Below are 27,438 nucleotides of genomic sequence, written 5' to 3'. Positions count from 1 at the left end.
GTGTGGTTCAAAAGTTATTATCGTTTTAGTGGATGCGTATACACCCAGCTCGAGCCGCTGCCCGTCGACTCAACCCTCCAGCTCGAGCCGCTGCCCGTCGGCTCGACCCTCCACCTCGAGCTGCTTCCCGTCGACTCGACCCTCCAACACTCGAGCCAACACCATCACCCACTCGAGCCACCACTCGTTCGTACATGTTAGGAAGACGTTCCGTCTTACACGCTTCAGGAGATTCCCAAACCGACTCTTCATATTGTCGTTTTAAGTTTTAGCGATTTACATGTTTTTACTATAAATACGTTTTGTTAAGTCTTTGCGGAGACATCTTATCTTTTATCTCATTTTGTTCTTAAGGTTTTACCTAGCCTCCAAAAACGTTCTCAGATTTTGTATCCAAATATCTTTTAATTCATTGAGTTTTTGCATTTGATTTCTTCTACAAACTTGTTCATCTCATTTTTATCTCTCTAAGAATGCTTGTTTCAATATTTTCTGGGTTTGCATCCTTGATGATGATTTTCGGATCTGAGTAGTGTAGTAGTTCTTGAGGATGAGATAGATTACGTGGGGGATCTTAGGATGTAGAGTGCTTAAGCTTTGATTGTATGATTCCCTTCTGGACTAGAGTTAGAAATACTAGTTTCTCTTTGATCAATTGTAACTGGGTTTTAGACACTTCTGCATTCAAAAGATGTTCGATGAAATGTCTGACCAACTAGTGCCAGAGACTTACGTTCCTAGCCTAAGAGATTAGTTGTCTAGGATGTTTCTTGACGTGAATGAATTTGTTTTTCATTCTATGCTTGATCATGTTTCTCTAGTGAGAGCTAGGTTTGGAAGTGGTTGAGTTTGAGTAGCTTCTGTCAAGAGATTGGATTAGCTAAGTCGTGATGTTCATTGTTTAGGGATAGTTTGCTTGTGGCATGTTAAACACTCTGTAGACTAGGATACTCCACTGACATCGATTACCCCATCCTTAGGACTTCTTTCTTTTTGATTGATATTACATTCCTGAGACTGTTTCATTTGTTCATGGTTAGAATTGTTTTCTGTTTTCATTCATTTTCTCTTCTTGTCATACATTCTCGTTTCTAGTCTTGTAGCTCATTTTTCGTTTTGCATTCTGATCATCCTAGGATTGTTAGATAAAAACACTCTCTTTGGATTGGCTTGACTTGTGATTTTTTGACTGCATCTCAAATTGTTAGCAACATCTCAGCTGGATTGACACCTTAAGTATTACAACTGCATAAGGTTAATTGAACCTGCTAGGATAGACACACAAAAATCCTAATATCAATTTGGCGCCGTTGCCATTTGGGATTTGTTTTGCTACATTTAAGATTTCAAGTTTTGCAAGATTAAGTTCTATTACACATATCATTCTGAGTACTGACTTTTTTTGGTTGTCTGCTTGTTTGTTTTGCATCTCAGGAACCTGTTGATTGCAACATTGCATGCACACCAGATCAAGTGGACATCAGAACCTCCTTCCTGCTATCGACGATATCAACCGGTTACAAAGACCACGACAAGCTCGTCAACTCACTGATCATCCCGCACCCGTCACAATGGAACAACCAAATGGACCACATACGGGACCGCGAAACATTGGTGTTGGGGATGCACCGAACACTCATACTCAGCGTTCTGGAATCGTCCCTCCCGCCGTGCAGAACAACAACTTTGAAATCAAGAGTGGTCTGATCTCCATGATCCAAGGAAATAAGTTTCACGGGTTGCCTATGGAGGATCCACTCGACCACTTGGATGAGTTCGACCGTCTGTGCAGTCTCACCAAGATCAACGGCGTGAGTGAGAATGGTTACAAGTTGCGCCTCTTCCCATTCTCCCTGGGAGACAAAGCTCATCAATGGGAGAAAAACCTTCCCAAGGGATCAATCACCACCTGGGATGGTTGCAAGAAAGCATTCTTGGCCAAGTTCTTCTCCAATTCCAGAACAGCACGTCTCAGGAATGAGATTTCTAGCTTCACTCAGAAGAGCTCAGAATCATTCTGTGAAGCCTGGGAGCATTTCAAGGGTTACCATAGCCAGTGTCCACACCACGGTTTTAGCAACGAGTCACTGCTGAGCACTCTCTCCGTGGTGTACTACCAAAGATATGCATGCTGCTTGACAATGCTTCTAACGGTAACTTCCTGAACAAGGACGTAGATGAAGGTTGGCAACTGGTTGAGAATCTCGCCCAGTCTGATGGCAACTACAATGAAGACTATGACCGCACAGTTAGAGGCGACGTTGGGTCTGAGGAGAAGTACAAGAAGGACCTCAAGAATATCAACGAGAAACTTGACCGTATCTTGCTAAGCCAGCAGAGGAGCATCCACTTTGTATCTGAGGATGATCCTTTCCAAGTTCCAGATGGGGAGGGTGAGCAGACTAAGGAGATCAGCTATGTCCATAATCAGGGTGAATACAACAAAGGTTACAACCAATACAAGGCAAACACCAATTTGTCTTACCAGAGCACCAATGTTGAAAATCCACAAGATCAGGTTTACCCTCCTCAGCAACAACAACAAGGTTCGCAAAAAGCTTTTGTTCCTTACAATCAAGGATTCGTGCCTAAGGAACAGTTCCAGCAAGGTTATCACGCTCCTTCCAGACCACCACCAGGATTTTCACCTCAACAAGTTCCACCTACTCAAGCTCCAGATCAAGAAATGAAGCACATGCTGCAACAACTTCTTCAAGGTCAAGCTAGTGGTTCTCTGGATACAGCTAAGAAGTTTGCTGAACTTAGTCAGCGGATGGAATGTTCATAGAATGATCTGAATGTCAAGTTTGAAGCTCTTAACTCCACAATGAAGTATATGGAAGGCAAGACTGTTTCTACTTCTACCCCAACAACTGGCCAACTACCCAGAAAAGCAGTTCAAAACCCCAAGGACTATGCTACTATCCATGCCATCACCACCCAAGTTGTAGATGTACGGCTCACTGAGGACACTGAGAGTTTAGATGGGGAGGATTTTCTTCAAGATGAAGTTCAGATAAAGGATCCTTTCGAGGTGCTCAAGGATCCAATTAAGTCAGCCAAGCAATCTGATCCTGAAGCTACTAAAGAACCCGCTGCTCCCAAGGATAAACTTGTGCGGTTCATTCCTCCACCATACAAGCCACCTTTACCATTTCCAGTGAGGTTTAAGAAACAGCTTACTGAGAAGTATAAAGCTCAGTTCGAAAAAAAAAGGCAAGGAGATTGAATTGAGGATGCCATTGTTGGATGCATTCGCACTTGTTCCTCACTACCAGAAATTCCTCAACGACTTAGTGATGGAGAGATCAAAAGAAGTTCAAGGCATGTCGGTACTAAGTCTAGAGTGTAGTGCAATCATTCAGAAGAAGATTGTACCCAAGAAGCTCAAAGATCCTGGATCATTCACTCTACCTTGCTCCCTTGGACCAATGTCTTTTGATAGGTGTCTATGTGATTTTGGTGCTTCAATTAATCTTATGCCACTCTCTGTGGCTAAGAGGTTGGGTTTTACAAGGTTTAAAGGTTGCGACATCTCTCTCATCCTTGCAGATAGAACAATGAGACTTCCACATGGTATTTTAGAAGATTTACCTGTCAGAATTCGAGACGTGGAAGTGCCAACCGACTTTGTGGTTCTGGAAATGGATGAAGAACAAAAACATCCTATGATATTAGGAAGACCATTCCTTTCGACTACTGGAGCCATCATTGATGTTAGAAATGACAAGATTAATCTTAATCTGGGGAACGACTTCACTATGAAGTTTGACATCAAGGATACCTTGAAGAAACCAACAATAGGAGGACACGTCTTCTATATTGAAGAGATGGATCAGTTGACTGATGAGTTGTTGGAGGAATTATCTGAGGAGGACCATCTCAAGACCACTTTAACCAAGGATGGGGAAGAAGGGTTCTTGCATGAGGAGACGACTTGTTACAAAAACCTGCTAGATTCCCATAGAGAAATGAATGGACAAGAGGAGTTTGAGCAGCTATCTGACGCAGATGAAATATGTGAAGTTGAGGCAGAGATTTCAGAACGTGAGATCTCCAACTCGATCGACGTTAAGCCCCGACTCGAGACATCGACGTCCCACTCAATCGAGCCAGCGCTCGAGCCGCATCTATTCCACTGTCCACCGCCACTATCAAAGCTAGTCCGGTATTGTCACCTCACCAACCTCCATCCACTCGACAGACACCGTGAGGGTCACCTCGAGTCGACATGTTCGTCGCCCCGATCATGCTCCGCGACTCGACTGAAACCATCCAAACCTGTGCGACTCGACCAACGCAGAGTTACACATCCTCTAACAAAGCTTCATTGGTCTCCCTCGTCACCATCTCCTCACCGCGACTCGAGCAGTGAATAACATCCACTCGATCCGCAGCATTGTCTCATTTTTTCAGTATGACGTCATGACCAACGGATTCTCTACCTACCTCGAGCCAACACACTACAACTCGATCCTCGCTGCTTCAATACTCAAGCAGACATTGTCCGCCCAAGGAACACGTTGTTCGAGCCGACACCCCTACTCGTACCTGCGTGCCAAAACAGCTTCCGGAACCACCGTTCTTCCCCATTGAACCCACACCTGATCAAGAGAGTTCACTCACCGCCATCCCATTCCACTCGATCGGTTTATCCTCTCTTCGCACTTTCGAGTTTAAAATTTTGTAATTGCTCTTGTTACTTGTTTACTAACATATTAACGTTTAGCTTTGAGTTCATCATGTCTCAGCGAAACAGAAAAAGTATTGAGCTCATACATGGGATGAGAGAGGCGTATGGGTGTGTGGGTGGAGAACACTCATCACCTGAGTCCATGGCAAAGCGTTTCCTAAAAATGAAGAACATAGTTGACGAAGTTGTTGGGGGTTCAGAATAGGCAGCGGGGTCAAGCAGACCTGTCAAACCGCTCACCAAGAGCAAGTGTCACGGGAAGAGACCGGTACTAGCTTCTAACTCAAGAGAGGAGGACAATGATTACGAACAGGAGGAATCTGAGTTGCGTTCAGGACAAGCACCCAGGAAATATGTAAGAAGGAAGGCAAGAGACAGGGCGTTCAATAGTTTCACGAAGACGTACACGAACTTCATGCGTAAGTTCAGTTGTTCGACATCCACTTCCGTCATCCTAATGCCTATTCCCGAGAATACCAGACCAATGCCGGGATGCGTCTCCGTGACTCTCGAGCCAATTCGTCAAAGAACACTCTCTCTGGTTCCCTCCCCAGCACGTCAATCTTCATATGTGTCACGGGAGCGTCAGCCTTCACCCGCTCCTTCGTGACACTCGTCTCATGATTCCAGGTAGAGAAGGAGACAAAGTTCGCGTGGTTCCAAAGCCTCCTCAAGTCGTCGGTCAGCGCGTCGTTCTGCAGCTCGAGATGAGCATGAGGTTGAGGACGAGTTTGAGAAGCAAGATGAAGCTCAGGGTGATTATCAAGACATGTGCGGGGTTGAGCAGCAGGACGAACAACAAGGTGATTATCAGCCTACCGAGGTGGCTGTGTTGGTATCAGACCATGGTGAGTCCATAGTCAATGACATGCAGTGTGACGAGCAGCCGAACATGTATCAGAACACACAAGCGGTTGAGGAGCACGTCGACCAACCAGCTGAGTGACTCCAACGGATCCCAAACAAGGTGAAGGACAGAACAAAGTCAGTATCACGCACCAACTCCTTGGGCGAGCTCCGACTCCTTCTTCTACTACTGAGGTACTTCTACCTTCCCTTGTATATACCATTTCATTCCTGCATTGTTTCTGTTGTGATTCTTAAATCCTCCTGCAATTTTTTCTTACACAGGAGACTGTGTAATTTAAGTTTGGGAGAGGGTTTGAGATGATGTATCTGATGTTGTGTCTTGTGATTCTTATTTTAATTTTTTTGAATCATATCATGTTTGAGCTTGCATCCATATATTTGCATAGAAAAACCATAAAAATTTGAAAAAAAATTCAAAAATTTCCACAAAAAAAAAAGACAGAGTGTTCATGTAGTTTATATTTGCATATTAGGATTGAGTCTAGTGTCATTCATATAGGGTTGTTGCATTTAGCATAGGGGCTGATGATGATTGTAACCTTGTTAGCATGTTGAATTCAATAGGATAGGATCAAGACCCTTGTTATTAGTTCTTTGATGCATGTTGATTGAACTTGAAATTGTAAGATTGAAGCATGTTTTGAATTGATATCATTCCCTATCTACCTGAACCTAATTCTGACTTGCAATTATCCTGTTATGCATTGAAATTAAACTCATGGATACCACATACATACTTGGATTATCTTTCTCCTTTTTACCACCCTTGTTAATCCAAGTAGCTGATTCCCATCTTTGGAACAGTTCCCTGCACCCTTAACCAACCCTTCTTTCAAGCCAATTGTATTCTTGAGTGTCAGGCATTTTTCCGAGCTGAGCTTGTTAGAAAGTGTTAGGTTTTAACCGACAAGAGTAGGATCCTGTGTAGTTCTAGTTCGTGTTATCCGGACTAGTAGGTCTAGGTGAGAACTCGATCTTGGGCATTGGGTATGGATTTGTGCAGAAAAGTGAAGAGTAAAAAGAAAGTAAAGGGTAGAAAGTCTTTAGGAGGGGGATGTGTTTTCAAGGTTTACAAGTCTAGTAAAGGATTTGGGTTGAGCAAAATAATGAGTTACTGGTTCTGGGCATAAAATGAAAAGATTAGACAAAGAAAAGAAAGTAAAATGTTTAAGATGTCTAGAGTCCTTAGAAGAAAATAAAAAAAAGAACCTTACTGATAATAAAGATTTTCCAATCCGCTAGAATGATAAGAATTGAACTCCTCCTAAGACCGAGTCTAAATAATGAAAGAATGGGTTTGAGATGAAGTTTCTGATGAAGGGTAGAGATATGACCAACTTCGATTTGGAATATTCTTTGGGTAGACAGGGCGCTGCTCTTGTATGCATCAGTTGGTTTCAACCTTTAGCCTTCTCTTAAGCTCAACTCCTTTTCGTGAGAGAACCTTGTTCTGTATTGATAAAACCACTTGAGATGGAGACCATCTATATCTCTGACCTTTCGCCCTAGCCAAATGAGTTCAACGACATTGCATAGCTTGATTCACGGTTCTCTGTTAATAAATGTTAAAGGGATAGATTGATAGGATTGCATGTGTATATTAAATAAATAATGTTCCTTCACCATGCATCATAGAACTAAAAACAAGGACCTTGATTCTAACTACTCTATTCAGCATGTTTTAGGTTCTGAGACCCCATCTTCACACCTCTCTTCCATACTTTGTTCTTGATCGTTTGCTTGAGGGCAAGCAAAGACTAAGTTTGGGGAAGTTGATATGTCTATATTTTGTCTTTTCCTAGCATGTATTTAGCTAGGATAACTCATTGTTTTACATCATTTTTTTAGTATTTTCTATACACTTTGCATGTCTAGGTATTTCTTGCATCATCCTTGTATACATTGTGCATTTTGGAGTATTTCAGGTATCTAGGAGACGTCGGGAATGCATCGTTCGAGCCACTCTCCAACCTGTCGTTCGAGCCACTCTCCAACCGTCGTCCGAGCCACCTTGTTCGAGCCGTTCCACTCGAGTGGGATTTAACTTTCGACGTCTTCATCAAAGTTGTAAATAATTTAGTCATATTTCCAATGTCGTTTATTTTAAGCCAATCGGAGGTGTGGTTTAAAAGTTATTATCGTTTTAGTGGATGCGTATACACCCAACTCGAGCCGCTGCCCGTCGACTCGACCCTCCAGCTCGAGCCGCTGCCCGTCGACTCGACCCTCCACCTCGAGCCGCTGCCCGTCGACTAGACCCTCCACCACTCGTTTCTAGTCTTGTAGCTCATTTTTCGTTTTGCATTCTGATCATCCTAGGATTGTTAGATAAAAACACTCTCTTTGGATTGGCTTAACTTGTGATTTCTTGATTGCATCTCAATTGTTAGCAACATCCCAACTAGATTGACACCTTAAGTATTACAACTACATAAAGTTAATTGAACTTGGTAGGATAGACCCAAAAATCCTAGTATCAAATGTAAAAACAAAGCAACAAACTTTTATTTGAAGGATTATAAAATACATAAGGGATATAGAGGTACATATGAACCAATCCTCTAGGATGGTCAGCGTTACAACGTAAAATAAAAAGTTACGATGGGCTGTAAATTAAACCCAATTATTAGAACATAGAAAATATGGAAATTGACTCTTGAACAACAAACATGGATAAAGTTTAACCGTGATGATATTTTCCAGAACCGTTGATCTTTTTGAGAACGTGGAACCTTGCCTCAAGGATCAATTTGCTATGATTAGCCACAGTTTCACCAACCTCCTTAAGTTTCTCTGTTAATGTCTTTACTTTGTCCCTGATTGAGTAGAGGGCAAGTTGCGTGTCCACCTCATCTCCTTCATTTTCAATAGCCTCATCCACATATTTCAAAAGAGACTAGATCTTTTTTTCTAGCTGGTCGACTAATTCAGATACGGTCTCCATCGATTCTTTGTTACTTTCTGCACCAATCTCCACCGATGACATTTTTTCTTTCAGTTTCTTTAGAGCTTCCATCTGTCTATTCAGAGCATTCATCCGATCATTTAAGTGAAGGTAGACGCCTCCCCATACACTTACCAACACTGGTGGTACTACTATAGCCAGTGCAATGCCCACAGGCGCACCCACTCCTGTTAGCATTAGAGCTATTGATCCGATGAAAACAAGGACACCAACAGCGCCGATAATCACACTCGAGAGAGTTTTCCATTTTTCTGCATTAGCACATTCCTCAGCAAGCTCTTTTATTTCCTCATCAAGATTTTTTTTAGCCTCACTCACTTCTTGCAGAAGGGACTCCTGCTGCTTTTGGATCAACTTGACCTGAGTCGTGAGCACTTGCCCACCAAAAGGATCTCCCATGGCTTTAAACTTCTTCAGCTCCTTCAAGATGTTTTCATACCTCTTCTGTTTTCCACCTACATTCTTCACTGCCGACTCTTTGTCAAACTGTGCCACGGCCTCTTGAATGTAAAGTCGGCCCATTTCTGCTTTCTCCACGCAATCAATTATATTATCGAAAATCTGTAAAATCTTCACCGTATTTTCAAAATAGGCTTTGACCAAAGATTTTAGAGCTTCGCTCTCCCACACATTGTCTTCGCTTTCAAGAATGAAGTTTGCCACATCTTGGGTAACTTCAAGTAGGTTTTTGGAGACCTCCATGTGTATTTCGTGTTGGGACATATACCCGGTCCCAGTCTCGGCTACAGTGGTGGTGAGTGAGTCTATCGCTTTGATGGTTCGCTGCTGAAGCGAAGAATCAAAGGCTTTGAGGGCTGGGTGGTCTTCGCAAGCGGATTTGTAATCACTCATGTTTTCTGAGTAGTTCGACATCGTTTCTTCGGATAATGCCATCGATGATATTATACTGAAAGGAATAAAAGAATAGCAAGAAAAGGTAGAGCAATTTAGCTTCCCTAATCAGAGACGTTAACCACTCTCCTGTTTAACAAAATAATAATAGTGTTATAATAACTAATCAAATTAGATTATCTATAAATTTTAACTTTTTTATCCATGCAATATTTTTGATGTTTTTAAAATTAATAATGTATTTTGTTTATAAAAATTTTATTAAATTACATACATTAGTTTTTCACATTTTTTATCCTTAATGACTATTATTAATTTGTACTTTGAAACCTATAGATGTAATGACATCTGAATGTTAATATATACTTTTTTTTTCATCAAAATAGACTTTTATTTATGAATTCAAAAAGTCAATATACATTTGTTCATATAGAAAATACAACTTGAATAGAAAATACAATTATTCACTACAAGAAATTAGAGTATTAATAGCATTATAATATAGGGTTTAATGTCTTTTTGCTATATTTGATATATCCTCTGATTTTTTTTATAGCGTTTGCTAAAGTGTAAACGCTATGTTTGATTAGTCAGATTTCAATTTTGGGTATACTTATTTTAACTATAGTATAAAATTGATAAATTTTGAAACGCTATGCATAGTTGATGCGGGAAAATTAATTCATTTGTCCGCTAAATATTTGGTGAAAAAATGAAGCGGCTAACCAAATTTATTCTCCCTCACTCCATTGTTTCACTTGTCATGTTTTTTTTTTCTCACAATCTAGATCTGTCCATCTTCTCAAGCTCTTTTCTCACTCGTTTACTTTTTTTTTGGTAATTCACCAAATTTAGAACCAGGCTTCTCCTCCGATTAAATCCTTTACCCAGATTTAAAACCAGATAGATCATCTTCTTCTTCTTCTCCATATAACGAAACCCTAGTTACGCCTTTTCAGTAGATACAGATCTTTATCTTGTCTTTCTCTCCCTTTCACTCTTTCTCTTAAAATCGATCCCTAGCCACTTGTGAAGCAAAAGAGATAGGGATTTGAAACCCTAGCCACCATCGCACATATCTCTCTTCGTATCTGCTAGATCTGTTCGTTTTCTTCCATCTGTATTGTGAAACCCGAGGTAATTACACACTTTCATCTCTTCGTTTCTCTTTAATTTTATTTAGCTAGGGTTGATATTCTGATATTTGATCGGAAGATCTCGCTTGCAGATCTAGAGATATCCGTACAAGTCTCGTTTCTTTAAGAAAAGCATTGTGGGATTGATTTCAAGAAGAGCATTGAGAAAGGTATTGATGTGGTCAGATATCTGCTTGCTTCTCAATTGGTTTTTGGATTCAGAATATCAACGGGACTTGAACCATTTTTCTGGGTTTAAATGAGTTTTGCTTATGTGAATATGATTGAATGTTTACGAACTCAATTTGAAAACAGGACCGTAAGTGAAACGTTTCAAGATGAAGATTTTAATCTGAAGAAAAAAAGGGGCTAAAGTTGATTTTCCGATGAAAAGCAAGGCAAGTGTAATTTCAGCCCTAATCTTCTTTATAATGTCTTAATAATTCGATGATTAAGGAGGTTTCTTATGTTCTATGTTTCTTATAGACAGTTAAAAAGTCATCGGAAATTGCCAGACATAAAAGTATGTTAAAAAAATTCATTGTCGTGAAGGTACGATTTTGATAGCTAGTTTAAGCAAAGTACTCGTCTTTCTTCTTATTGATTTTGGTTTTGTTTCATCCACGAATGTGTTGATGATGTCTTAGACTAATTAGTTCTCCCATATGAATTTTTACTGACACAGTTCACAAAGAGCCATGGCCAACACCCCTCGTCTTTTGTTGGTTAATCATTTAATCATATGGATTCTAAGGGACGATGGTATTGACAAATAAGTTAACAAGTAGAGGATTTGTTTTTTCTTTTACTTGACATTATGGAACCAATATGAAATGTTCATACCTCTGAGTCGTTGATCTGTACAAGCTAAAAGAATTGTCATGTGTGAGTGATCTCTCAGGTGTTATTTTCACAACTGCACTTTGTAGAGTGTACAAGCAAGCATAGATGAAAGGATGTCAAAAATAGATCATGTGGGGTAAGACTATGAACCTTCTTAGTCTTAAAAATGATATGTTGTATTGTTGTTGTGGTGGACTTGTGATAATTTTTCTGGATTTTTCTACTTTAACTGAATGATATGTTGTTAGAGTGGACTTATGATGAATTTTCTGGAATTTCCTTTGTAGCAGAGTGTAGGTAACAGCAAGAATGGGAAAAAAGTGCATTATTTTAGATTGCAATGGATCGAGGGAAAAGGTTGCACCAGTTTGGAGAGAAAATTCAGAATTTAAAATCATTGTTGATGCTTTAGTAGCTCGGCCAAATGACAAACTTGTTCATTTGAGTCTCTGATCTGGTTGTGTTTTTATTTTGAATGAGGGTTGTACTTGTTCGTTTGAAACATGTACTTTAGTTTTAATAATCAATGATCAGATTTATAAATATTTGTTGATCTAAAATGAAGCCAAAAAATAAATTATTACACAGGTCTTCATTGTAACTAAAGATAGCAGTTCAATTTATTGCAAAAGTTCAATTTATTGCAAAAGTTCAATTTATTGCAAAGCTAAAACTGCTACAATATAAATATCAATCATAACGTAAAATGAAAAAAAAATAACGTTTATCAAATGCTATTATAAAATCTACAATTGCATAATTATAAAACGCTATTGTAAAAAGTTCTACAGTAGCATAACAAAAAAACCGTTACCATAGGTCGCTCACCTATAGTCGCGGTCGATTACATAGCATACTTAAATAGAAATAGATGACGTTTTATGGACGCTATCAATGCCCGATTATTGTGTAGTGATTACTACCAAATTTGGCTAAAAAGTGTGCAACTTTATTGGTTGTACGCCTGTTAATATATACTCTTATTAAGGTTATCTTTATAATATAATTCTGAAATATTAAAGAGGGGATTGTTAGTTATATAGGGTTTTTTTTTCATCGAGAATGATGTATATGAATATTAAATTAAATATATAAATAGTTTTACGAAATTACGTTTTACGTAATCAAGGATATTATATCTTAAAAACATTAGAGTTTGTTTATCGGTGGTATATTAGGGGGTTGTTAGTGGGATTTTAAGTATTTTTTGGAGAAAAAATAAATCAGAAAGAAATAAAAAACTGAAGAGATCCTCTTATATAGTAGACTCTTTTCGGGTGTAAGAGACGCCACGTGTTGATGTTTGGTTGGACGAAAGTAAAATAGAGAAGGTGAAGATTGAGAACAAAATATTTTTTTGGCCTGATCGTGTTCTTTCTCTTCCTCTCTCTCTCGCTCTCTGTCGCGAACCTCTCAATCCGAGGAGATTGAATCGGTCGGAATCGTTGGAGATGGAATCGGAGGATTATGAAGGAGATTGAACTTGGACGAAATTGAATTCGGAGTCTAATCAATCGGAGGAGATTGAATCAATCGGAGTTTTGCTCGCCGTTTTGAGTGGGAAAGCTTCCCCAACCAGTTCCGATATCAAGGATATTCTTGGATCAGGTTCGTTTCTTTTGTAGTCACTTCGAATTTTTAAGCATTCGATTATTATTATTTTTTAAATTGTAGGAGGACAATTCGAGTTTATACATGGTTACTCTAGTTAATGAGAGTTGTTGGTTTAACTACCAATCGCATATGTTTGCTACATATGTGGAAGTTGTTTAAGTGAAAACTTGCAAGGTAATTGAATAAGAGGCATTTGTTGTTGTGTGGTTTAGTTAGTTCATGTATGCTTTTAAAGGATCAGAGAGGGATTTAGTTAGGGATGATTATAATTGGGGGTGGTTTTAATTGATTGATTGAATGTGGTTTTGTTGTTGTGTTTGATTTTTTGCCGTTAGTGCTGATACAGAGGACTCTCAGATTGATCTTTTGTTGAAGGAAGTGAAAGGAAAAGACTTAACTGAGCTAATTGCTGCTGGAAGGGAGAAGCTTGCTTCAGTGCCGTCTGGTGGTCGTGGTGTTGCTATGTCTTCTGCTCCATCCGCTGGAGGAGGAGGCGGTGGTGCCCCTGCTGTTAAGGTTTGTTTGTTACTTCAACCAGATTTGTTATATTGTTTTGGAGATTCTTCATGACACACTGACTGGTTGTCTATTTTTATTATGTGTAGGAGAGATTTTGGTTTCATCGCGCCGAGAAAGACTACTTGATGCTTGCGTATTGGATCCCCAAAGATGTCCATACGCTTCCTGCCAATGCATCTCACCGTGTTGGCATAGGTGCCTATGTCATTAAACACAACAAAGAGGTGTGGTGAGATGAGATTTTCAATGTTTTTTTTTTTTTTCATTTGAAAACATCTCCAAGAATGGATCACATCTCTGTTTCTGTATTTTGTTTTATCCAAAAGGTGCTGGTAGTTCAAGAGAAGACAAGATGATTTCAAGGCCAAGGTTTCGGTGCCTGATCAACAAGGAAACTTGTACTACAACACCCGCGACTTACATTCGGGTCATTGACCTTCAACAGAGCAGTCCTCACAGATTCTAACGAAGCTGGTTTATTTGCTTCCTCTCTCTCTCTCTTTATGTAAGCATTTTTACTGACTCTTGAATCTATTTAGCCCTCAACCAAAAACATAAAAAGCCTCACAAATGAAAACATTTGCATTTAGTGCGATCCAAATGAAATACAATGGCTTTAGGTTACATACAAGATTCAAAGAAGCAGATTCGTTAGTGAATCCTATTGTTCAACAAACACACTTGATCCTCTTTACACTGATTCAAACAAGATGGTTTATTTGTCAACGCCTATTTATTTACCAAAACAAGATCCCAAATATTTTTTATTTTGCCACTATCTAAAGCAAATTAAACTCTTGCAAGATGATTTGGTGGAGAATATTTGGGCAAAATTTGAAGCAAATCAGTATTAAAATTAATTTTTCTCTCCATTTATAAATTGCACTTCTGTTGTAATATGTATTAATGTTTTTATTATGTTTTGTATGTTTGAAAATTAATTAAAATGGAATATTTTCTAATTTTAGAAAATCTTAAATGTTTACACACTTATACCACTTCTATTCTATTTAAAATTTTTAAATTTTAAAAAACAATATTTTCAAAAATAAGAGACCCAAAATAAAAACCTACCAATAAATGATAAAATTTTATCTAAGAGATCATGGGTTCTTATATTCCAAACAGTACACAGTTAATTCATAAAAAAATTATGAACTCCCCTTAGTCAAACCCACCGATAAATATGCCCTTAGATCTACAAAACCAAGCGATATAATTTCAATAGATCCCATTATTTTAAAAATTCATTACAAATTGTAATATACGACTTACTCAGATTAATTAATAATAATGCATTAAAACAAAAACTAAAACAAATCATTTTTATAGAACAACCAAAAAATTAAAACTAGTAATAAAACAATTATTTACTTCTATAGTTTTTTGTGTAACAGAAATTTAAAAAATTGATATATATATATATATATATGTGTGTGAAATATTTAAAAGCAATGATGTGCTAACAGATCAAATCGAGCTACAGTTGAAGGGATAGAGAAAGAGGGAGAAATATTACCAGAAATTGGATCAGAAATTCAGAATAGAGGATAACCTTAACCTTCTATGCAACACAGGTTTGTAGTTTGAATGATTTGTTAGGTTAGTGATCTACAAGTATTTATAGGAGAGGAAGGAGAAACCTGTGTTGGCTAGTTACTACTTTAACCTCAATAAACGTAAAGTCAACCTTGTATATGTGACGCAAAATAGTTAATTTCTTATTGGAATATTAAGTACCATACTAAAATATTATACAATTAGATTAAGACGTGGGTTAAAGTACGAATTGAAGTTTCTTTTATTTATATTGTAGTTTTTATATAAAATATATTTTATATAATTGTTTTTAGAAGTTGTTGTGAATAAAAGTTAAGAATCGGGTTGAAATTTAAGACCTCGGTTAAAAGTGATTGTTTTTAAAAGTTGTTGTAAATAATATTAATTTTTGAGATTTTGTCGCCTATATATGGTTACTTAAATATTCAGTGGAGATTTTATTTTATTTTTTTAAAATATCCTTTCTAAGAGAAACTCAACATGTGAAGTGACCTTAGTGCAGTGACAGGAGGTAAGTCCACTTGCAGAAGACACCATCATATCAGGGATACACCATCATATCAGGGATAGAGTCCCGCTTCTTACGAATGTATGAATTTGGCTAATAGACCGGCTAGTTGTGGCCGAGTGGTTGAAAAAAAAAATCTCAGAAAAAAAAAAAATCTCAAATTGAGATTTAACTAATGGTTACAAACCATATAACCTATAATCTATCAAATAATTAATCATATAACTCATATTATAATGTCTACACAACATGTACTTCCGTTTTATTATATAGGGGATAATAGGGTTGTCTAGGACTAGACAAAATAACCGATAACCAGATAACTGACCGAATCGAATCGAAAAAAATCAAACCAAAGCGGGTTGTCTTAGATAGTATTGGCTAACTTCAATTATTATGAAGTTTTTTTGGGTAGTGATTATACTTTTGCAGTAAAAACTTATTTTTATAGTACTTTTAAGAAATATCATTATTCTTACCACCAACAAATTTTGAGCTTAACGAACTCATCATAGTCAATATTGACATAATTTAATAAGTTTTACTACTACTTCCGTTTTAAAAGAGTCATAATTTAACGAACTCATCATAGTCATCATTTTTCTACTATTACTTGTGTTTTAAAATAGTTATCTTTCTAGGTTTTATTTGTTTGTTTCAGTTTAGTTGTGGTTTCGTTTTTCAATTTATTTTTAGTAGAAAATTATCTTATTTGCCATTTATTAAATAAATAAAAATTAAATCATTTAGATTTTTAATAGCCAAATAAGAGTATAATAGAACATATATTCATTTTCTTAATTTATGTGAAAAACTCTAGAACGATAAGTAATTAAAAACGGAGAGAGTGATTAAAAACTTGAAGCTATAAGTTTCTTAAGGAGTTCACGTGAGATTTTAAACCACGAATTGAATTCATCCATTTCACTAATTAATATTTCTGAAAATACAACAGTCTTGTACATTAATTATTAAGATTTTTGTAAAAAGTAAAAAGTATAATATATCAAAATAAATGAAATATTTGAAAATAATAATAAAGCAGTATTTATAAAAATCATTTAAATTTGCCAAATATTACTCAGTTGATAAATAAAGTAAATGTATGTAAACAATTCCATATTAGATAGAAAATTTTAGATAATGGTTCATAACCATTATAAATATGAGCAGAAACTTGATTTATGAGGCCTCCAAGTTAAAATGTTTTGATCGGTTTTATCTAGTTCTTTATTTGAGCAAATTAATAAAATATAATAATATTGAAAATTTTAAATCAATACATACAAACATACCTGCGTGTAATGCGGGTTAATAACCTAGTCTATACTATATAAAAGTTGGAGCTATTAGCTGAGACTTTCACATGAGATTTTAAACGACCAATCGAGACTAGACATCACAATATTTAAAATTTTAAAAATTACTGTAGTTTTCTATATTACGATTTATTTGGAATAAGTAAAATAAATATGATATATTTAAATAAAATAAATATATGAAAATATGGAAATATTTCTAAATTTTTTTTGTAGGAAAACATTTGATATATGGTAGTAAAAAAAATATTTGAAAATAAGGAACTATTTGTAAATGTAATCTCTTTTTTGTTTTCAAAATAAATTAATGATATAAAACTAATCAAAATAAAACATAGCTTGAAAATTTTATTAAATCTAAAAACGAAAATACTTACAACATTTATTAAAGTTTAAACGAAAATACTTATTTTTTTTATTAAATTTCTAAAGACAAGTACTTCAAAATCTATTGTTGAATATAGTGTTTTTCCTATGAATCAAAATTGTACACATCATATTTGCTAATCATGTACTGATTATGATTTTGTTTTCTTTTGTACGTCCAGAGTCTGTTTCCCGACCATCTAGCTAGTTCCGCATCAAAAGAAGTCTCAGTAATCGTGATTTCTCTTTATTTTATTTTTACGAGAATTTTTTGACAAAACACAAAGAAAAAAAAAATTATACCGCTTAATATGGAATTGTTCCATCTTATTTGTTATATATTTAATTCTTAATTGATTTTTTGCAATTTTTTATGATTGATGCTATGACACCCCGATTTTAGAGATTTGCGGAGAGATTTAAAAAAATTGATTTGGCCACTTATGTCACCTAAGTGCACTTATTTTTTCGGTTAAAGGTCCTGAGAGAACTCCAAAGTTAAGCTTGCTTGAGCTGGAGTAGTCTCAAGATGGGTGACCTTCCGGGAAGTAACTGTCGGAACTATGCGAGTGAGGATAAAACACATGAAAAGATCATCTGGTGATTTGTAAGGACGGTAACAAGTTTTTAAAGCCTCCAGGACATAGCAAACCTACCGTCAGATATGGATGGGCTCACGGACCTAGTGAGAGGACGTGAGACCCATTAAAGAAGGTGGATCCATGGATGGAGATTGGACATAGGGCCTACTAAGAGATGGCAGTCGGGGTGTTACAGATGCCATGTAGGTTCTGTGTGTTCTTTCGCTAATGTGAAGCTACAATGTTATTTTGTTGCTGGATTTGGACAAAATTTGTTAACGTTTAACGTGTTTTGACTGTTGTTACTTGAGATTAGAGTAGATTAGTGTCATATGCTCTTGTTTTCAAAGAAAGGTTACATTTTCTCATCATCAGAATCTGACAGCTACTTTCATACTGAAACCACAAATGTCCTGTGATCTGACCAAGGTATGTTTCTACCTAGTTTGTTTATCTTCATATACCGCATGATATTTGCCAACTTATCCCAAAATCTTTAAGTTTTCGAACTTGTTACTATCAAAATTGTCATCTTACCAATCAAGTAAGGTCCTAGAATCATATCGAATGAGATGTACACCATGGTGAATATCATTTCCCGCATACTAACAGCGTGTATATCTCTACAACCTGCATGAAAAGAAAATTACCAAGTTAGGAGATGGGTATATAAACAAAAACAAAGCAAAAAGATTCACCAAGTTTTTCAGTTATCAGAACTTACCAACAGTTGCCATAGTAACAACTGCAAAGTACATATAAGTAGTGAAGATTGACCTCTCTAAACTACGAGAGTAACTGTCTCCCTGTTGGAACTGAATTTTCAGAAATAAGTTTCAGAAAATTGCAGGTTTTGAGACTATGACTTTTTGGTGACTTTCCTGCCAAATTCTGGCTAAATGGCAGAACGGAATTTTCAGGTCGATAGTGCAATGGAAATGTGGTAACTAGTACTAAAAGATGGTATCATACGCCCAAAAAGGAGTTTATTTGAATGAGAAATAAGAGTGTTAAGTGAGCTACTTGAGATGTTTGGGAAAAAGTCCCACATCAGAAACAAGAGTATTCACTCTTTTATATATGGTTTCACATTTTTCTACTTTCAAAAGTGTGTAAAATGAAGAAGGAAGGTTCCCACACTTAGTAATAGTTTGTGATGGTTGTATTTTAGGATTCATAAATCATGATTGTCCGAAAGAACTTACAGCCGACTTATTGAATCCAGAAAAAAGATATCATATCCTGCCTATATAATTTATATTATACTTTATATTATGTTGTTGTAATTCGTTTATAATTTAGTTATTTTAATATAATTCAAATTTTTTCAATTTGATTTTTGCGCTGCTAATACTCTTAACTTGAAGCTTCCGATCCAAGTGTACCCTTCTTCAGAAGCAGGCAGCGTCGTGACCATAACCTCGACCATGACTCCCACATCAACCAAACAAGGCCACATGAGCTACGAAAACACACAAACAAGTCAAAGAATCAATTACCAACCCACATAAACACAAAATTATGTACGAGGAATACTTGCATGTTATTTTTAGTTAAGTCATGTAATATTAAAAAAAAATATGTACTAGGAATACTTGCATGTACGAGGAATACTTGCATGTTATTTTTGTAAAAAACCATAATATTATATATTATTTTAAAAATGATAAACTTGAGCATTATTGGGGAATCGCTCGGAGGAAACACTGTTCCTGTCTCCCCAGTATTAATTCTTTGTTGTTGTTTTGTAGATCTACTTAGCTCTCTGAGAGATGTATCAGTTCGTACACAGTGATTTTAGTTGTAGTATTTAACTGTATATATTTATAACATACATAATAATAACATTTTAAGTATAAAAAGTTTAATTTGCGGTTAACTTATATAATTTATTAATTTGTTAGAATTCGTTTATATAATCGTCGACTCTGCTAAACTCGATCATATAACTCATTTATTAGGTGATTTTAAAAGAAATTTCGAATTCATAAAATTGAACTGAGTTGATGAGCTAACAACTTGTTTTGACACCCACCCTGCAGCATATGCGGGTTGATAATGGTCCAATGAACACATAGCTCCATGTGGTTTTCTACTTAATTCGATATATATACATATACGAGCAGCAATAACCACATGCAGGTCTGAGCATATTAACCGATCCGAAATTCAAACCCGAGTCCAATCCAAAATAGGCAGTTTGTTTAGAGTGGTATATAATATCTAATCAGGTATCCGAAATAACTCAAATTAAACGTAAATTAAAATGCACTTTTAGGGTATTTTTAAAATCCACTGTTATTGAATCAATAATTTTTAAAAATCATCTGAAATCCTGTGTTATTGAATTTGGATCGGTTATCTGCTTTAAAATCTATTCCAAATTAAACCAAATTTTATTTTATTTCGGTTATATCGGTTAACCGAATATGAAAACAATCATACATCCTCTATGAAAAACCAATCATTAGATCCGATGGAGAAACTCTTCAAAAGGTAAGAAGAAAAACCATGTATAAACGATTAAGTCCGACCTTTTGATAGCAAGCAAATTCGAGCTTCATTCATAAAAACTAGGCACTACAAGAAAACAACTGTTTTGCGATGGACGAATATGTAGCGAATCCCTCGTAAAACGACAAAAGCGAGAGATTTACGAGGACAGCTCGTTCCTTGCAAATCGCTTTTTGCAAATCGGTCAACGTTGCAAATCCCTCGCAAACTAAGCGCAAATTTCGAGGACTTGTTTAAAAAGCAATTTTCTCGCAAAATTAGTATCTAGTAACTCCGTCGCAAATTTGCGATGCTTTTGCAATTCTTTTTTCCGTTGCAAATAATAATAATGGTATAAAAAAAAATTCATTTTGGTAAGCTTAATTAGAATTAAACCAGCAATTAGAATTAAACATGTAATTAAAAGTAAACCTGTAATTAGAATTAAACCTTGTAAACTTAGGCAAATTAAAGCTGTAATTAGAAGTACTAAGTTTTCAAAATAAGTTTACAAGGGAGAGACCAATCAAGTTCTAAGCTAAACATTACACATTAAGAGAGAAAGAGAGTTCATCAGGTTGCTTCTCCAGTGGTAGGTTCTCCGGTGGTTGCTTCTCCGGTGGTTGCATCTCTGGTCACTGGTCTGGGCGCTGAATCTTCTCGGGGAAATCTGGCAGCAAAGTCTGGATCTTTCTCTGCAAGATAATCAAAGTATGCATCAAAACTAAGGCTTTTTTGTATAGTATGTATACTCCATGATCTTTTCTGACCATCTCCATAATCTGTTTTGGTTTGAGTCCAACTTTCTTTTCTCCATAGTTGTTGCAGTAAAAACTCCCAAGAAATTTTGCAGTTGCTTGTCTATGGTTGGCATTCCTGTGGGTTGTGTCACAATTGTGTTCATGACAATACTTTTTACCACAAAGAATTGAGATGATTGTAGCCTAGTCACACGCAATTTCCAACTGCATTTATCATCAACACATCGCAAAATAACTCTTGTTTTGTTTGACCATCGAACTTTGAACTCAAACTTCCATTCAAGTGCCCAGTTTCTCATCTTGAACATTAACTCTTCCTTGTTCTTGAAATATCTGTTCACATATATATCATCAGCCCCTCGAGTCGAATGTGAACTTACCATAGATATAGGAAGGAGATCTGGAGCAGGAACCAAATTCTCTAAATAAGATCTTATTCCTTTTTCAGCTGTTGACATCTCTATATCATTATGTTTCGTAGAGACATCACTTCCAATAGACCGATCAAGTTCCTAGAAAAATAAAAAGATTTGTAAATGAAAAATAACATTTGCATGTAACTATAGCTTTATTCTTGAACTGTTCCTAAGAAGTTCATCCTTAAAATTCTTGATATTCATCATTTCTGTGATTTAGGAAGGGCTTCGTAAATATATATGAATCTTGTCTTAAAACTTATATTAAGGAATCTAACCTTGTGTGTTTCATGTGCAGTCGTATGTGAACTTCCTGCAGGGATCAGAATAGGATCTCGAGCAGTAGGCAAAGCAAATGAATTTTTGGTCTTTGCTTTTTCAGCGGTTGAGCATGTATCACCATGTGGCTTAGAAACTGAGATGTCACTACCAAATGGTTGATCAATTTCCTACAAGAAGAATTAAGTTATAAAACTATGAAGAATTAAGTATAAGAAAGTTACAGTAAAAACAAAAGTAAGAGCCATGTACTTACCGATACACACAAACGTCCTATTTATTTTCTTGTATCTTTCTGATGAAAGTGCACACTTGGCGGTCATTGCGAATGAAGATAGGAGGTGAATATTCTACCATTAATTTCATCCTTGGAAGTTCATAGTTGAGTGAAATCTCTTGAAGTAGACCATCAAGTCCGAAATCTTCAAAAACAGTATTAACTAAATCCTTGTATGTGATATTCTCAGCAACTTCACAAAGTGATCCACCTTTGTTTGTATCGATGAAAAATCTCCAATGAAGCTTGTCATTAAGTTTCCACTCACCAAAAACAGAGTATATCTCCAACATACTTATACCATACCTATAGTTACATACACAACTTAGACAAACCTTCAAAACATCATAGCACCAACCAAAATTCATATATATACTACAGCAAAAATGATGTTTTATTCTCTATTCACTTAGACAAATATCAAACTATTCTTTAGTTATTCAAACAGAAAAACTTACAATTACATCAGAGATGAATTTCTTGAATTTTGTGGATGGTACATTCCTGAAAAAAACACAATGCTACAATCAAGCCAACAAAACCAAAATCACAGAACAATAAAACTACTGAATCTGCTAATTCATCTATATAGAGCCATAAGTCACAATTTCTTCCTGAATTTCAGAGAACCCAACAATTTCAAACTCTAAAATCGATGATTGAAGCTATCGATCGAAGAAGAAGAAAGAGAACCCAACAATTTCAAACTATGATATCGAAGAAGAAGAAAGAGAAAATGATGATAGCCATCGATTTAGTACCTGATTGAAGCTTCACGGGAAAATTTGAGATCAGAAATGAAGATCTCAGATCAGAAAATTTATCACAAGCTTTGCCGGAGAGAAATGTAAGAGAGATCGGGTTTTGATTTTTTTGAGTTTTTTAAAATAATAATATTTCTCTCTATTAATTACTCAATATTAGAAATTGCTAGTTTTGGAACATTCCAGCGTGTGTGCTAGTTTTGGAATAAAAACCCAAAATTGGCCATCCTAGATTATTTCTCAAAAATAAATTGGTTAAGATAATTTTAGTATAAGTATGATATATATATAAATGTGAGCAACATCCTAATTGATTGATGTTTTGAGAAAAAGTTCAAATTCTTATTTATAAATTAATATATTATTATTTTTTGGTAGAAAAACAAATATATAAACTATTAGATAACATGCTATCTGAAGAATAGTATAAAGTGAAAAAATCATTTCAATATTTTAATCTATATAATCAATCTTTTGTCTCGTAAAAGCAAGCTAGTATATAGTACGTAAACATATCAAACTAAGTTAAGAGTTGAAGAAACGAAGTTACGAGAAACTGAATGGGAGAATCTTGCTCAATATATTGTAGGTTTGAAGTTTAAATGATGTGTTAGGTTAGTAATCAACTATTGATATATATATATATATATATATATATATATTTATTGAGGTTATGTACGAGGAATACTTGTTTCTTATTTTTTTGTCAAGAACCATAATAATATTATACATATGATTATATAAATCTCGAAATTAATAGGGTGGACATTAGATGCGAAACGCGTGAATTGCTCCATATCGGTTTAGTCAAGTGGCCAATATTAAACTTGAGCATTGGGGGAATCGTTCGGTGGAAACACTTTTCCTGTCTACTCAATATTAAATGTTTGTTGTTGTTTTGCAGATTTACTTTGCTCTCCAAGAGATGTATCTGCTCGTATACAGTGAATTTAAGTGTATATATTTATAACATATATTAATATAAAAAGTTTAAATCACGAGTTAATATTAATAATGGATTTAACTTACTTCAATGGAAGAGGAGTGGTTCACATTATATTTATTGCCCAAAGATATTTGTTTCTTCGGATATGCAACATATTCTAACATACCCCGTCAGAATTGGAAATTTGTAACGTAAAGTTGATGGGAATGGACTGTATCGCGAAGTTTGTAGGACTGGACATCCACGAGTGGTAGTTCATATTCGAGAAGAATAAACCTTGACTCTAATACCATATTAGTAATGGTCATAACTCACTTACAAAAACTAACTCAAAAGAATAGGGTTACTTCACACACATTATATATTGTTCAATGATATATTTTTCTTTCCAATGTGGGATATATTATACAGTTATAATTCGTTAGAATTAGTTCGTATAACTGTCATCTCAGTTAAACTCGATCATAAAACTCATTACTAGGTGAGTTAAAAAAATAAAGTTTGAATTCATAAAATTGAACTGAGTGGCTGAGCTAACAACTTGGTTTGACACACAATCTGCAGCAAATACGGGTTGATAATGGCTCTACGTATATATGCTACCCACATATTTAGTCAACAGTTATATTAACGTATGATTCATGTATTACTAAAAAGATTATTTACAAGGAGGAATAGTTACATGTTATTTTTAATCGAGAACTATATTATACATCATATACGAGGAATATACTCACATGTTAATTGGTCAATAGCTGTTTTAACATATCATATATTATTAAACAGGTTATATATATACGAGGAATATACTTACATGTTATTTAGTCAATAATTATATTATATATTATATATTGTCAAATTACGGAGATATAAAAATAATGGATAAAAATATTTAATTTTTTTTTCATATATTGTAAGATTAGAATTGGTGTGATATATAGTATATTAATGAAATCCTAATTGTTGGGGTGGATCTTCATTTCCTAGATAAGACCCGACCCATAAGCTTTGAACAGAATCCCAAAATTATTAAGAATATGGACAAGGGTATTTTGGTCTTTCTAATGAACGAATCGAAACGATATTCTATAAACATAACATACGAAAAAGGTATTAGGAAAAAAGCGAAAAAACGTTTAAAGAAAGCAACAAACAATTGATGGCGCACTCGTCGACGACCTGCATTAGACGAGCGATTTAGTCATTTAACTCGTCTCTATTGCTATTTTTAACTCATCCAATCAATTTTGTAGCTCGACTTTCTAGTGTTTCTGCACGAATTGATAAAGAAAACTTTGATATCTTCTTACCGACTCAAAACTCTAATTGTAACTGATTTGGACATCAACAATTGGTAGGGGGAGCCAAGTCAAAATTCTCTTTAAGATTCAAAAGACGAACCTACAAAAGCTTGACAAAATGAGCGGACTCATTGGTGGCAAAAGCTCAAGCAAGGAAGCACTACCGACCGGAGGGACAGTTACCCCGGCGCCGGACATAGTGGAAGCGAACATCCTTCCAACCTCAGAGGCTCCAAAGAAGGCTATGGTTGTAGAAAGTCTGGAATTCGTCATCGCGACGAACCTAACGGATTCACCGAGCACGAAACCAGCACAGACTTCGCCATAGTTGGCACTAGTCAAGAACCCACCGATCGCCAACATCAACGTATTGTTCCAAGGAATAATGAGTCATCACGACCAGCGACGAACCAACATTCTCTTGGACGCGCTAACCGTAACACATGCCAGTTCTCAAGAAGAAATTAACCATCTGTATACAGCCCGACCAACTCCAACAAACGTGGTTGCAGTTAGAACATGCTCGAGGCCACAAATACCACACAACTAACCAGCACGCCGCTCAGCTACGTTGACCAAGCAGCATAGGACAGAGAGTTCAGTGAAATGAAGCACAAGATGCAAGAAACGGCAACGACTCTCCATAAGGCAATGAACAAAGCTCCAGAGCTGGACCTCGTGCTCGACGAATGCCATTCTCTAATAGGATCGTAGCCACGCCCGTGAAAAGGACAATCAAGCCCAGGTTGGGCTACTACGATGGCACCATTGACCCACATGATTTTCTCCTAACCTTTGGAGTGGCACTAGGCCCTTTGCAATTCAGCCCGAAAGAATACGATGTCGGCGCATGCCAAATGTTTGTCGAGCACTTAACTGGGACAACATTGAGTTGGTTCTCCCGACTTCCATCCGATTTGATCGATAGCATTGAGGATTTGATGATGGAGTTCCTGAAGCAGTTCTCCGTGTTAATGGAAAACAAGAATTCACACGCCGACCTATACTCCCTAACTCAAGAACCCAAATAATCACTTTGGTCGTTCATTGGGAGCTTTAAAAATATCGTCGTCAATGTCGCCGTACCAGATGTTGCGGCAATCATCGCGCTCAAAAATGCCTTGTGATACGAGTCCTAATTTAAGGAAGAGTTATCTTTGTCACATATTGAGACAATAGCGGACGCATTGCGCCGAGCTGCAAAGCACATTGAGGTCAAAGAAGAAAAGGCCATCCATGCCAGGAAGCACGCAACAGCCAATAGTACCGCGACAAAGGAGCCGACAGTTTCCATACCAAAGGTCGAACATGTCGAACCACGACAACACTTCAACCGAATCCAAGATCGTACCCGTTCGGTGGAGACACACAGAACCTGTCGTGGAAAATATATGTCCGAAAAGAAGGAACAAATGGTGGTGCCTCCCAATATTACGACTACCATAAAAGCTACACACACGCGACCGAGGAATGTCTCTCCCTCCAAGCCCTCCTAATGGCAAAATATAAAAATGGCGAGATAGCCATCAAGACAGATAGGAGCATGCCGACCAAACCCAGTGGGGGGAGCGACACTCAACGGGCCGAAAACATCGCCCATAAGTTTATAAAGGACCAGCAACAGCTCGGCGCTGAAAGCAACGATGAACCAGAAGTCACAGACGATGGTAACCACGAAAAAGACCTCGTTTCGAGCGATAACCTGAAAAACACTGCCCGACACCAAGACAACGGATCAACATGATCATGGGAGGATTGACATGGTCCAGTGATTCAGTCAGATCAATAAGAGATTAAACCAAGAAATCCGAGATGAAAAGATCATGGCCGTCAAAGATTGCAACTTCAAGCACGCTGATTTCCTTCGATAACAACAACCTGGAAGGATTGAACCTTCCACATAATGACCCTTTGGTCGTCGATCTCCTCATTAGCTAAAGTCAAGTCACGCGAATCCTCATTGACACTGGAAGCTCGATGAACGTTTCTTCCGGAAGTTCCTGGCACAGATGTAGGTCAGCGAGTGCGACATCAAGCCCGATTGTCACTCTCTAACAGCAAGGTTCCTTCGGTTTGATGTTATCGATAAGCCAACAATTTACAACGTCATTCTTGGCAACCCTTGGATCCATAAAATGAACGCGGTCCCGTCAACATATCCCTAGTGTGTAAAATTCCCAACTTCGAGGGCATATACGCACTGCGAGGAAACTAGCAAACCACACGGTAATGCTTCCTCATCGAGCACAAGATCTGTACGACGAAGAAATTATAGCAACCACATGTCATGGTCGCCACCGATAAACCTTCACCGACTGACAGAAAGACGAACACAATCCAACAAGGAGTCGCCGCAACGGAGGAGATAAATATCT

The 27,438-nt window shown here is 36.6% G+C and overlaps 3 long non-coding RNA genes, 1 other non-coding gene and 1 pseudogene across 12 annotated transcripts; 2 read left to right on the top strand and 3 right to left on the bottom strand.

Moving 5' to 3' along the window:
* Window positions 1–1,967: 1,967 nt before the first annotated feature.
* On the bottom strand, window positions 1,968–2,074 carry LOC147945563 (small nucleolar RNA R71). The gene has a single exon (XR_015597837.1). It is a non-coding gene; the product is annotated as a small nucleolar RNA R71 (small nucleolar RNA).
* A 6,098-nt stretch (window positions 2,075–8,172) lies between these two features.
* On the bottom strand, window positions 8,173–9,757 carry LOC104783665 (UPF0496 protein At3g28270 pseudogene; annotated as a pseudogene). Its single transcript, XR_015596633.1, has one exon. The product of XR_015596633.1 is annotated as a UPF0496 protein At3g28270 pseudogene (transcript).
* A 207-nt stretch (window positions 9,758–9,964) lies between these two features.
* Window positions 9,965–11,904, top strand: LOC104780069 (uncharacterized). 7 transcript variants are annotated; one of them, XR_015596634.1, is made up of 7 exons: window positions 9,965–10,517; window positions 10,609–10,686; window positions 10,832–10,914; window positions 11,007–11,068; window positions 11,202–11,278; window positions 11,418–11,495; window positions 11,650–11,904. It is a non-coding gene; the product is annotated as an uncharacterized LOC104780069 (long non-coding RNA). The 7 variants fall into 7 exon arrangements; XR_015596637.1 differs by having other exon boundaries at window positions 11,647–11,904; XR_015596635.1 differs by having other exon boundaries at window positions 11,202–11,300.
* A 781-nt stretch (window positions 11,905–12,685) lies between these two features.
* LOC147945562 (uncharacterized) lies at window positions 12,686–13,713 on the top strand. Its single transcript, XR_015596126.1, has 3 exons — window positions 12,686–12,967; window positions 13,331–13,489; window positions 13,579–13,713. It is a non-coding gene; the product is annotated as an uncharacterized LOC147945562 (long non-coding RNA).
* Window positions 13,714–20,794: 7,081 nt separating this feature from the next.
* LOC147945561 (uncharacterized) lies at window positions 20,795–22,935 on the bottom strand. 2 transcript variants are annotated; one of them, XR_015596125.1, is made up of 6 exons: window positions 22,814–22,935; window positions 22,511–22,556; window positions 22,032–22,358; window positions 21,775–21,945; window positions 21,461–21,592; window positions 20,795–21,014 (listed from the first exon to the last, which is right to left on the bottom strand). It is a non-coding gene; the product is annotated as an uncharacterized LOC147945561 (long non-coding RNA). The 2 variants fall into 2 exon arrangements; XR_015596124.1 differs by having other exon boundaries at window positions 20,795–21,592.
* Between the last annotated feature and the right edge of the window lie 4,503 nt (window positions 22,936–27,438).

This window comes from Camelina sativa, chromosome 4, assembly GCF_030686135.1.
Source record: "Camelina sativa cultivar CO46 ecotype springtype chromosome 4, ASM3068613v1".
In the NCBI taxonomy this organism is placed as follows: domain Eukaryota; kingdom Viridiplantae; phylum Streptophyta; class Magnoliopsida; order Brassicales; family Brassicaceae; genus Camelina; species Camelina sativa.
The sequence above is the reverse complement of the archived record's forward strand: the minus strand, read 5'-3'. Positions and strand labels throughout refer to the sequence as shown.